Below are 12,233 nucleotides of genomic sequence, written 5' to 3' on the forward strand. Positions count from 1 at the left end.
AGCTGCTTGGAACTAATGTATACAATTGTAAGTCTTGTCATCACAGTTCATCTGATATAATACTGGAATCATTCTGTTATATTATTTATGCAGATTTCTGCTATTATCAGTATTTGGTAGATGGGCATTCTATGGTGGTTTTTATGTGTGAAATTACCACTAAGAACCGTCTGCATTACACATCAGGAAAGTCATCAGCTGAGAGAGGAAAGTGTTATTTGTGACTTCCCTATCACAGCAATTTTATTACCAATGTAATTTAAAAAAAAAAAAAACTTTAATGGCTTCCTTTTAGTCTCTATCTCTTATTTTCCTTCATCAAATAGAAACATGTATAGCTTAACGAGCATTCTATCTGCCTGGGTGTTGTTTTGCATTCACATGAATTAACAAATAACTGACTTTACAATCTAATCAGTGCTCACATTCTTTCTGCATTACTAATTGCAATCTGCACGCTCACTCAAGTACTTTTGATTGCTATCAAGTTGATCCATAATGGCAATTGTGCCCTGAACTCTGCACGGCTACAAGCTTTGCAGAAGAACGTGACACAAAGGGTAATGATGTTTTATGGTAAGCCATAGCAACCAATCACAGGTCAGCGTTCATTAGGCTGCCTAGAGCTCACTTTTACTATAAGGGCTGTAATCCAGGAGCGAGGAGAATACAAATATTGGAACTAAACCCTAAACCTATAATTGTCAATATGGGAAAATATTTAGGAGAGACACACTGATAGGATCGATGCTAGGGGTTATTATTGTGCCCACTGACATCAAAGACATGGCCTATTACTGCAGCCACAAAATTAACCCATAGCATTGGTGGCAGTAGCTGCAATAATAAGCCCCACCATTGGTGTCAGTAGCAGTACTATTAAACCCCCCTTTATTGGAGGTCAGTGGTAATGCTATTAAACACTACCCCATTGCTGGTGGTCAGTGGCAGTGTTATATAATAATCCCCCCCCTAATTGGTTGGTTTGTGTAAAGCTGGCCATATACTTTACAACCATCGCAAGACTTTTGTCTTGCGATGGTTGTAAGGTAATTTAAAAAAACGTACGATCTGCCCATCTTGGACAGGCAGATCGTACTTGTGATCATCGCTGAACTGGCCCGTGCGGCATTTGGTCTCACGCCTGCCATACATCTGCCGATTATCGTACGATCGCGGGATTTCCCGCGATTATCGTACGATAATCGGCAGGTGTATGGGCACCTTAAGGGCTTTAAAATAACTTGTACCTGCATTGGTAGTCAGTGGTAGTGCTTTATTATGACTCCCTTGCAGTGGTGGTCAGTGGCAAGGCTTTACATTTACAATAACCCCTCCTTTTCATTGCTGGTCAGTGGCTGTAATAGTAAAGCCCCCTGTGCAGCTTTCCCTCTCCAGGATGAAGTCAGACCAGGACTGCACTTGTGCTATAGGGCAGAGATCATTCTACCTGACAGTACCAGCTTTATTTTAGGCACCCTTCTGCCAATCTTCTAAATGCCAAGCCCCTGGATTCTGTAAAACAACCCAAGGGACACAGACATTGCAGGACTGTATCCAAAACCCCAGGTCCATTGGCAACTACTGTGAACAGAAGGGAGTGAGACATACCGTTGTATTATGAAGCAAATATGTTAATGGGTTTCTCTCTTGAGGTCTGGTTTAGAGATCTGCATGTTTCCTAACTCATCTATCTACAGTCACGTTCGAGTGGACTGGCCCTTTTAAGAAGAGTTAGCATTGGATATCTTTTTCAGGTTAGGTGCATGCCAAAGGGACAATTTCTCCATATTGTTCAGAACCATCTGAATTTGGCTGTAATGTGCAATCAGGTCCCTCAGCTTTCCCCAGATTCCCTGATATCTGGGAGCTGTGACCTCCTCACACACAAACACCACCCATCACCCCCTCTTACTAATTGCTGCAGCCAGTAATAAAAATCCAATTTTAAAAGCCACTTTTACTTACCTAAAGCCACAGTCATGTGGAATGATGAGTTTCGAGTCTTCTCTTTCTTGCTGCATAGTGTGAGGGTCCTTCTTCAGGTGATCATGTCAGAGGCAATGCCATGCTAATAGTGCTGTAGATGTCAGTGAGGATGCTGCTGGACAGAAAGTGGTATGAAGTGAACAGACATGGCAGACAAAATGACAATAGCTGCAACATTCCATAAGTGCCCTGTGAGCATCTAACAGAGACTGGACACGCATCAACACATCAACAAGGCATAAACATACCTGGGGCACAAAGCTCCATTGCAAGAAGGAATGTATGTTCTTGGGGGCACACAACTTCATCTAGAGAGGACCTGTGTGCACACAGCATCATTGCAAAAGGGCACGCATGTTCCTGATGGCACTCAGCACCATAATATAAAGGACATACACATACCTGTGTGCACACTGTACCTTGACAAGAGGGCATGGATGCACTTGGTTGCACACAGCACCATGGCAAAAGGATATGGATATATCTGGGGGCACAAATCACCATGGCAAGAGGAAATTCACATATCTAGGGGCACACAACATACCATTGCAAGAGGACATACAAACACCTAGACAAACACCTGGAAACATACTATGCACATACCTAGGAGCACAAAGCACCAAGGCAAAAGGACAGTCACATACCTTGGGGCATATAGTACTTTGACAAGATAACATTCATATACCTGAGAGCACACAGTGCCATGACAAGAGGGCATACGCATACCTGGTGGCACAAAGCACCATTACAAGAGGGCATATACATACCTGGTGGCAGAAAGCACCATGAAAAGAGGACATTCACGTCCCTGGGGCAGTACCAGGGCACGAGGCAAAGGGTACTATGCACATACCTGTTGACACACAGCACCGTGACGAAGGATATTAGCACATGCCTGGGGACCCACAGCACCATGGAAAAACAGTATTAGGCCAAATACCTGGGGCTGAATAGCAAAATGGGAAGAGAGGTCACTATGCACATACCTGTGGGCACATGGTACTATGTAGATAGTACTGTGCACATACAGTACCTGGGGGCACACAGCATCTTGCCGTGTATCTTTGCACTGAAGTTCTCTGCAATGTATGTCCTTTTCTTTAAAGGTAAAGGCGATTCACAGTGGGCAACACAGGCAGTCCTACTTTAAGACACTTTCATTAATATGGTTCGTTACGTAACTGTACTATTTTGTTCATTGGTTATCACACACTGTAAATCTCAGAAATAAATGTCTTTTTGGACACACGTCTCACCACGTCTACATGTGATCATTCGTTAATGCATTGATTTTTCAGTCTGTGCGTTTGCTGAGAGCAGGATTAATTACAAGCGTTACCAAATAAAGACACATTTATTCTGCAGGAATCTAGTGATTAATGCCAACTCCACGCTCAGCTCATGCCCTGCTGGATCAGCAAGCATCACTATTGACTTCCTAATCCTCCATGAAGCTGTCTAGACTGGACTAGAGCAACAATAGTGAACCACACAAACCAAGAGAATGGCATGGGCAAATGAAATGCATGGCAAGCCTCAATACATCCGCTTTTTGGACGCATTAAACAATGAGTGTTCTTATTTAGTAACAGTACAGAGTGTAATGTGCAGAAACCCACAGCAACCAATCAGAAATCAGCTTTTCACTGACTATACCCATAAACACATTAAGAGAAACTGTTGCACCATGTCTACATATTCTGTTTGCAACTTACCATCCCATGTAAGGAATATGTTTTTGTTATTGTTTATGTTTTAGTTTTCACTACAGACCTCTAATGGAACCTTTGTATAATTTCAGTGTCTTTCGAATATGCTATTTACTGTAGTAAGAGACCCTGTGCACTTCTTTGTCAAAACGCTCTGTATTATGCTTTATGAAAGAAAACCAATAAAAATGTTTTGGAAAAAAAAAAGAAATCAGCTTTTATTTTATTTGTTTTTCTAGCAGCTGAATGCTGGCATATAATTGGTGGTTGTGGATTATTGACATGCACTGTATTTAAAGCTGAGCTCCAGGTTAGGGAAACTGACAAACTGCTTAGTGGGAGATTGGAGATTGGAAAACTCTGACTGCTAGCTCTTTGGCCAGTCAACCTTTTTGCTGCCTTATTTGTTCTTAATTTGGGGGGCTTTTTTTGTGTTTAATTTGATCCAATCCATAGCAAACGTTTTTTGCTGCAAAGATTCCGTGTACAAAAAAAAAAGTATTATTATTATTATTAGGGCTGCGGAAATTAACGATTAATTCCTCGATTAATCGTTAATTTTTTGGATCGATTAAAATTCTTTTGATCGGTACTCACCTCTCTGCCGGCTTCCGGGTCTTCCGGGAGTTCCGTCGGAGATCCGGTGACGTCACGGACATCGACGTCACCGGACTCCTCCCCCCTTCCCCAAGTGGCTCCGTCGGCTAACAAAGGGAAGGGGGAGGAGTCCAGTGACGTCGATGTCCGTGGCGTCACCTGACTCCTCCCCCCTTCCCTTCGTTAGCCGACGGAGCTATTGATTTCTATATTGTTTTCTTGCAATATCAATTTTTTGGAACATTTTGTTTTTTTATTTCAGTCTCTGAGTCTCACTTCCTAACTTTTGCTTAAATATTAGTTATGTGTATTTCACTATTTATGGAGAAGCCGCTGTGGAGTTGATTCTGTATTCCAAAACGAGTCCAACCTTCACGATCTCTCCCGTGCGGTGCTAGATCTCTAAACCTTTGGTTATAGTGGGTCAGGTAATGTTGTGGAAGCTTCACCTCAGGTTGCACATATTTCAGATTATTGTTATTGAATCCAGATGATTCCTTCTTTCCAACATAACGTCTTCCTATAAGATCATACTTCTGCTTCATGGAGTTGCCAGGTCTAGAGTCTTCAGGCATAGAACTGGTGAAGAGTACTTTATCTTTTTCCCGGGAGAAACCGCTGTCTCTTTCAGAGTTCCTGGCTAATGCTGGAAGTGGCTCTCGTCCCTGTAAAATGGAGCTTGGCAGAAAATCGGTCTTGGTGATACTGAGTTCCATCAGTCGGTGATACCCCAATCGGCTCACAGTACTGTGAGTGTGGATCATGGGTAATGGGTTCCTTGTTTGACCCCTCGGTAAATCCTGAATTTTCCATAGCTCCAATAACAGCATTTTGAGAGGAGCCTGTCTGATGGGGTGACTGTACATAGAATCTATTTTTATATTCTGTAGACATAAAAGATGGACCATTTCTGAGGTTTTCAACCTCAGGGGTTGCAATATCAATTTTATTAGTCACAGTAAGGTCCTGGTACACACACACACACACACACACACACACACACGTCCCTTCAATAGACCTGACTACGTTATTGCAAACTATTATTTAAAAGCAATAAGGTTAGCAATACTTATTGTGAGATCTCATCCCATCATGGGGGGGATTAGGGAATGCAAGAGATAAGAGACAAACATCATATGCCTGATCTCACACATGCACCACACAACATTAAAGTCATATTTGTTTTCCCCATAATCTCACAGGTTCTTGCAGTTTAGAAACTAGATCTCCCTGGAAGGCACTGGTGATGTAGCTTTCCCAGCGGGAACCGGTAAGACCCTGGCTACATCACCAATGCCTCACTAGACCAGGAGGGGAAATCCTGGTTCAGCATTGGCCTATACACATACAGCACAGCATTGAAGTAATAAAATGAACTAGGATCACACTAATTCAGCATGTTATTATTCTGAGTTGCCCCACTCAAGCGGCGGCCATATAGAGTGGGGCACGTGAAATGAATAACTTGCTGGATTAGTGTGATCCTAGTTCATTTTATTACTTAATTGCTGTGCTGTATGTGTATAGGCCAATGTAGTTGGATCTCTACGTGCGTTATAATTAATCGAAATTAATCGATTTTAAAAATTTTGAACACGAAAATTTTAATCAGTACCAGCCCTAATTATTATATAGGATTTATATAGTGCCAACAGTTTGCGCAGCGCTTTACAATATAAGGAAGACATTACAATCACAATACAATTCAAGACAAGATGGTAAGGAGGGCCCTGCCTGTGAGGGCTTACAACCTAAAAGGGAGGGGAAAGTGATACATGAGGAGGTAGTTGTGTGGTGATGAATTGTTTGAGAACATGATGGTTCAGTGGTTAGGTTGGGATAGGTAGGCTTTTTCCAGAGGTTGGAATGTGGGGTGTTCATTTATTTCGGGGGTATATTTGTTTTTATTTCATGTAGATAGGTTAAACTGCATTTCTTGCTGCAAATCTTCCCTTTAAAAAAAGTGAGCTTTTGTTTTCATGGGATGATATTTTGGGGTTTTCATTTATTTGCTGGCTTTTTATTTTATGTTGATAGGGTGTTTTGGAGCACAAAGCACATAATTCACTTGTTACTGATTATTAGGGATAAGAATTGGGTTTGCTGCTACCAAATGGGTTTGAGATTTGCTAAATTATGTGCAGTTTAACCAGCCTCCTCATTATATAAAAATGGGGGCGTAGAACAGCAGTCTCAGTGAATTGGAAGCTGTTGCAGGAAAAACCTAGGGAAAGCTGACAAAATGCATAAGGAGAGATTGGGTTTAGTTAGGCAACTGTACTCTAATTCCAATTACTAGCTCTTTGGGGGTTAACCTTTTTTCGTTTTATTATTGGGGGCTTTTTGTCTTTTTAATTTGTTGTTGTGGTTAAGTTGAGGTCATGGTTCACTTTTAGCTGCTGTCCCATCCTTGGGAATTTTTTCTTTGCAAGGCTTCCCTTTAAAAAATAAGTTTTTGTTTCAGTGGTGATATTTTGGGTTTTGTATTTATTTTACTTGGGATGCTTAAAAACTGAGCATTCACTTGTTACTGACCATTTGTTCTTGGCTGTCTTTTGTCTGCGGCACACCACCGCATTGTTTGAAAGAAAAAAAAGGAAGTGCAAAAACTGAGTACACCTAAACCACCTCACATTATATCATTCACATTTACCACAAACCCCTATGCCCATAGATAAAATCAAAGAGTTAGGATCAGACCAGTTAGGCCTATTATCCATGTTTAGAATAAATGTGACCTGTCCCTTTAAGAAAAAGTATCGGTAATTGGTATCTGCGAGTACTTGATCAAAAGTATCTTTACTCGTACTCGGTATTAAAAAAGTGGTATCGGTGCATCCCTAACACTAATGCCTTCTTGCCATCTTTCACTGAAAGCGTAATGTATCACAGAGTTAGTAGTAGAGAAGTTTCCCTCAACCCCCTTGGAACCTTGAATTTGATTAGTGAGTCGCATGGTCATCAAGGAACAAAAAGTAAATATAATAAGTTCCATTTCTTCAGTATTAAAACCTAGGCAAGAAGCTTTTGCCCAGGGTTTAGTTATATTTTAAGATACATTTAGTGAACTTTGTGACTACAGCACAGGCACAGTGTTTCATTGAGGGCATTAGAATTTTATTGAGTGATTCCATTTGTTGCGTGGGATTGCTTTTTAAAGTCAATTTATGAATAAGTGATATTTTAACTATAGGTGGACTCATGCCCTGGATTCCCCAATTTCTTGAATTTTCTACCAACAAAATCTCCGTGCCATAATTGGCAATTCTGTTCCCGACCACCTGGGATGGTTCAGTGTTGATGCCCACATTTGTGTATTCCAGCTCCTCCTTGTATTCTTCATTATATAAATAAAAAATTCAGCAGGTGGAGTGGGTAGGCCTCATATTGACCAAAGCATATGTGAGGACCGAGGGACTCAAGAGATCTCACCAATAGAGTCCCCTAAAGATAAAAGAAGCTGTCTGGTAGTTTAGCTCTCTAACATCTATGAAAAACTGAAGTATTCATTTTGGGTGCTCTAACCCCTCAAAAAAACCTAACGAGCAAACCCCATGTGTAGTAAGTATTGAATGCTTTTAAAATGCGAATGATCTAAAAGGTAATTTTCCCACAGCTTTATAAACTGTTGACCGGATTCCATTTTAATCCAGACAATAGGTATAATTAAAGAAAATATCTCGGTATTTACATAGTTTGCACCTTGCATAGTTTGCACCTTTCAATATGAAGAAAACTATCCACCTGGGTCTTGTACTTTCCTAATCCATCCTGTAATTTGACTCTACCTGTAACGTACCTGTAATGTATCTTGTATATACGTTGTATATGGTCACTGGCGCACATAAGCCATAAATTGCTCTATTTACAGTTGCTGCATCAGACAGAAAGTAAATAATAAGGAGTAGCAGAAAATGAAACATTCTATAATTAGAATTCCTTAGCTATAATAAAAGTCGGGCGTGACGTTACATTGCCTTTAATCCTACAAAACAAAAAAATAAACAAATGGCGCTTGCAGTTCTTTGTAGTTCACATGCTAAAGAGAAATGAAAGTCTATTTATAGGTCTAGATTGTTTGCACAGCTAAAAAAAAACTCAGTCAACCCAAGGGTAAGAATAACTCTGCGTGGACAAATATAATTACATTAGGGAAGAACTCAAGCAGAAAAAACATTTGTTCACGCATTTATAATGGCGTCTGCTTACCTGTAGAATTTTTTCTTTCTCTGTGCAGCTGCTCCTTGTATTTTTTCTTTCTCTGTGCAGCTGGTCCTTGGTCCTGTCAGTGTAACCCATGGCTGCTTTACCTTGAAGAATAGGACTCTGAGGCTGCCTAAAGCTGGCCATACATCTATATATTTTCGATCGGAAATTTTCGTTGCTGCCAAGAACCCTCTTTTGACTCTAGCTGAAAAAGCCCATCATGCACAGACCAATGTCGATTTCGATAATCGTTCATTAGCAATACCAACTCACTGTATTTCGTCGATGGACAGAACAGATTTTCATTTGCGCATATGCAGTGTTCTTGCTGCGATTTTTTTCATACGAAAACGCCACTAATCCATCGTTTTCACACGATTCGAAAAAAGTTTTCCAGCCTGACCAATCGAGGAAATCCGGTCAGAAGTACAGTAATTAAAATCTTTGGTGTCCCATCAACTGATCGATTATCGATCGAAAGACCACTCGTGGACGATTTCCGAAACGAAAATCGATAGGTGTATGGGCGCCATAACACTTCCCCTCTCATTCCAAATAGGTGAATTATGACACTGCTTCAGCTGCAGAGCAACTGCAAATAGCAGATTGTGTCAGTCACTCATGCTCTATGCTTACTCTTTTATTTTGTCTATGGGTAAAGACCAGTACTGGCCGAGGACTTGCATTTCAAGAAGACAGGTTTTTCAGAACAACAGAGAGACGGTCGGTTGAACTCGATGGACATGTGTCTTTTTTCAACCTGACTAACTAAGTAACAGTCAAAAACTGTACTGGAGAAAAATGCAATCTCTATATAGGAAGCCCAAAGAGTTTCCAGAGGATATGAAGACCCTGGATACTGAAAAGCAGAAAGCTAACTTGGTTCAGTATTATGTTCTCTCTTTTGCAGAAGTGATAGGATCACGCAAAACTTAAAATCTGCCAAAAGGAAAAAAAATGTTGTACAAAAGTGAGCATATGAATTGTGATGCAGAGCTAGCCCGGCTGTTTTTAAGCAGCATTGGCAATAGCTTGTGTGTGAATAAAGCCTGCAAACAATGGTTGTACACTTCATTCATCAATACATTGTAGTAATATTACTAAAATATATTTTTAAAGTGCTTATCTGCAGAACAAAGGTTATAAAACATAAAAGGTTTCTTGTAAATTACCCTTTGTTCAGAAAAACAAACTCAATACAGCTCAGGTGAGGCTAAAATTGGATATTAAATGAGCAGCTGCTCACTGATGAGACCTCTTCTGTGCTCCCTCCTTCAATCAGGAAACTCCATTTGTTAGATTCACTGTGCTGTGCAATGCGGTAAAGCTTGACTGGCTTATAGTACTGCCTCATTCCTCTCCCAGGCTAACTGCTGCAGTTTCTGCATATGAGAGTTTTGCAGAGGATAACAGATGTACAAAGACAGACTGAGGTGATATTTGAAAATACATTTAGCATTTTAATGCATAATTAATTTTAATATCTCTTACGTCTGAGAGTAGGGAGGTATCCTTAAGAGTTTGACCTTACCTTCCCACTATTATATGGTAACAGAGGTCCTGTGTTTTTATAAGTTCTCTGATTGGTGGAAAGTTTTCCTTAATCAAGACAAATAATGCCGGTTTCTGAGCTAAGGAGGTCATTTAGTAGCAACTGAGGTGGAAGGATCTCCTTTGGTATAGAGAGAGCTAAAACAAGGCCAGCCATATGAGTTTCTGGAGTGGAGTGTGGAACCAGGAACCCCTCACCCCTCACCCCTTTTAAGAGAGGCTTTTAAGAAGCACAGGTGTGCCTTAACCACCAAAGATTAACTTTATTGTCTTTTAGTTATGTGCCTGATCTGCTGATCAAGATGTTTTGTTCTGCATATGAGAGTTTCCATTTATGTTTCTGAGCAGTCAGATGTCTGAGCCTCCTTTGTCTGTCTCCAATGGCACCTCGAAATAAACTGAGGAGTGGGAATTGAAATGAGCAGTAGTTTTGCAGGATGGAAGACTGGGTATCAGATGGGGTATGAAGAGGCTGTATAAGTGTAACCACACTGGAAGAAGGAAAGATGTCTCCCTGGTTCTAGGGTATGTAGTTGGAGAGGAATGTACTACTGAAGGAAGTTATGTCAAGAAGTCCTGGAATACGTTGCAAGACCCAGCAGGGAACTCATGTTCTCTTCTGCTGAATGGGTGGTTGAGTTATAGAGGCCCCTACTCAAAGAACCCACAACGCTTGGGTGCACTGGCTGAGTGTGTGGTCCAGGAAATTTCCTTGGTTATGAGAATGAGCTAAGCTCTGAAAATGTGTATGGTTTCCCTCTTCACTTCACACTCAACACTGAAGGTCTCCCACTGTCAACCAGACCCTATATGCCAACCCTTACACTTTAACTATACTGTAACCCCCATAGTCCTGCACATTTTCTAAGAAGACTGGGTATTAGATGGAGCATTCAGATGTTCAAGCCTTCTTTGTGTACAATGGCACATCAAAACAATCTAAGGAGTGGGAAGCGAAATGAGCAGTAGTTCTGCAGGATGGAACACTGGGTATTAGATGGGGTATGAAGAGGATGCCTAAGTGTAACCACACTGGAAGAAGGAAAGATGACTCTCTGTTATACGGCCTTGAAAGGAGTCGAAGATAAATGTACTACTGAAGGAGGTTGTGTGAGACATCCTGGACTAAGCTTCAAGATCAGACCCATCAGAAAAATCCTGTTCTTTTCTGTTGAAGGATGGGGTTGAGTCTCAGATGCCCCTACTCAAACAAACCACAAAGCTGGGGTGCACTGGCTGAGTACGTGGCCCTGGAATTTCCCAGGTTATGAGACTGGGCTAAGCTCTGAAGATATGTATGATTTCCCTTCTCACTTCACGCTTACCACTGAAGGTCTCCCCTTCAGCCAGACCATACATGCCTACCTTAACACTTTAACTTTACTGTAACACCCACAGTCTTGCACATCATCTGGCAAAACTCAAACAGATTCATTCAATTAACCTTTTCAAAGTGACCTCATGCACTTTAGCAGTGCCAGTAGAAAGCTGGTGTGGCAGCCCTCGCCTACTGCTTCTGCCTATTGCAGTTAATTGTTTATGTAATAGCAAAATTTGCTAGTCAATTGCACTGCCACCACCAGCAGTTAAAGCTGTAGGAGGCATATTAGCTAAGCGAACTCAGCATTCAGTAATGACTTAAGAAATTGGAGAGTTCTATCACTTTGAAAGAGTTTATTGAATCTGGGTGAAAGTGTCTTTAATATTACAGCCATAATATCATATTATCTGTAATCACGGCTGTACACGGGTTCTAATTTGCATTTTCTTCTCTATAGTGACGATGATTTTATTATCGCCATCAAGCTTACTGTTAGCACTCCTGTTTCCTAATGGTCTGTATGTGAGTGCGAACACATTGCGAGAGCAGGTGCTTTGACACTTTTTTTTAACACCACATGACAAAGCTTTGCTAGTCTTCTATAAGTGTTGTCACAATGCATAAAAAGACTAGAAGTGAAAATGCCTTTAAATTAATAAAACAAAAAGCACAGTAATGATTAATTGAGTTTTATAACACAAAGAAAACTGAAGGATACAAACAAAAGGGATAGTAAGAGAAAAAAAGGTACTGAATGCACTGATGTATGCGGTTAGCCCCCCCTATGCTTTACATCATGTCATTGTGGTTTAGTAGTAGTAATCTGCTATAAACTCCTGTGGACATCTCAGATAGAAGCA

General features: G+C 40.8%; 1 pseudogene; it reads right to left on the minus strand.

Moving 5' to 3' along the window:
• Positions 1–4,585: 4,585 nt before the first annotated feature.
• Positions 4,586–9,855, minus strand: LOC108790306 (annotated as a pseudogene).
• Positions 9,856–12,233: the final 2,378 nt, after the last annotated feature.

The sequence above is a fragment of the Nanorana parkeri genome, unplaced genomic scaffold (assembly GCF_000935625.1).
Source record: "Nanorana parkeri isolate BGI_ZX_2015 unplaced genomic scaffold, ASM93562v1 scaffold463, whole genome shotgun sequence".
NCBI lineage: Eukaryota > Metazoa > Chordata > Amphibia > Anura > Dicroglossidae > Nanorana > Nanorana parkeri.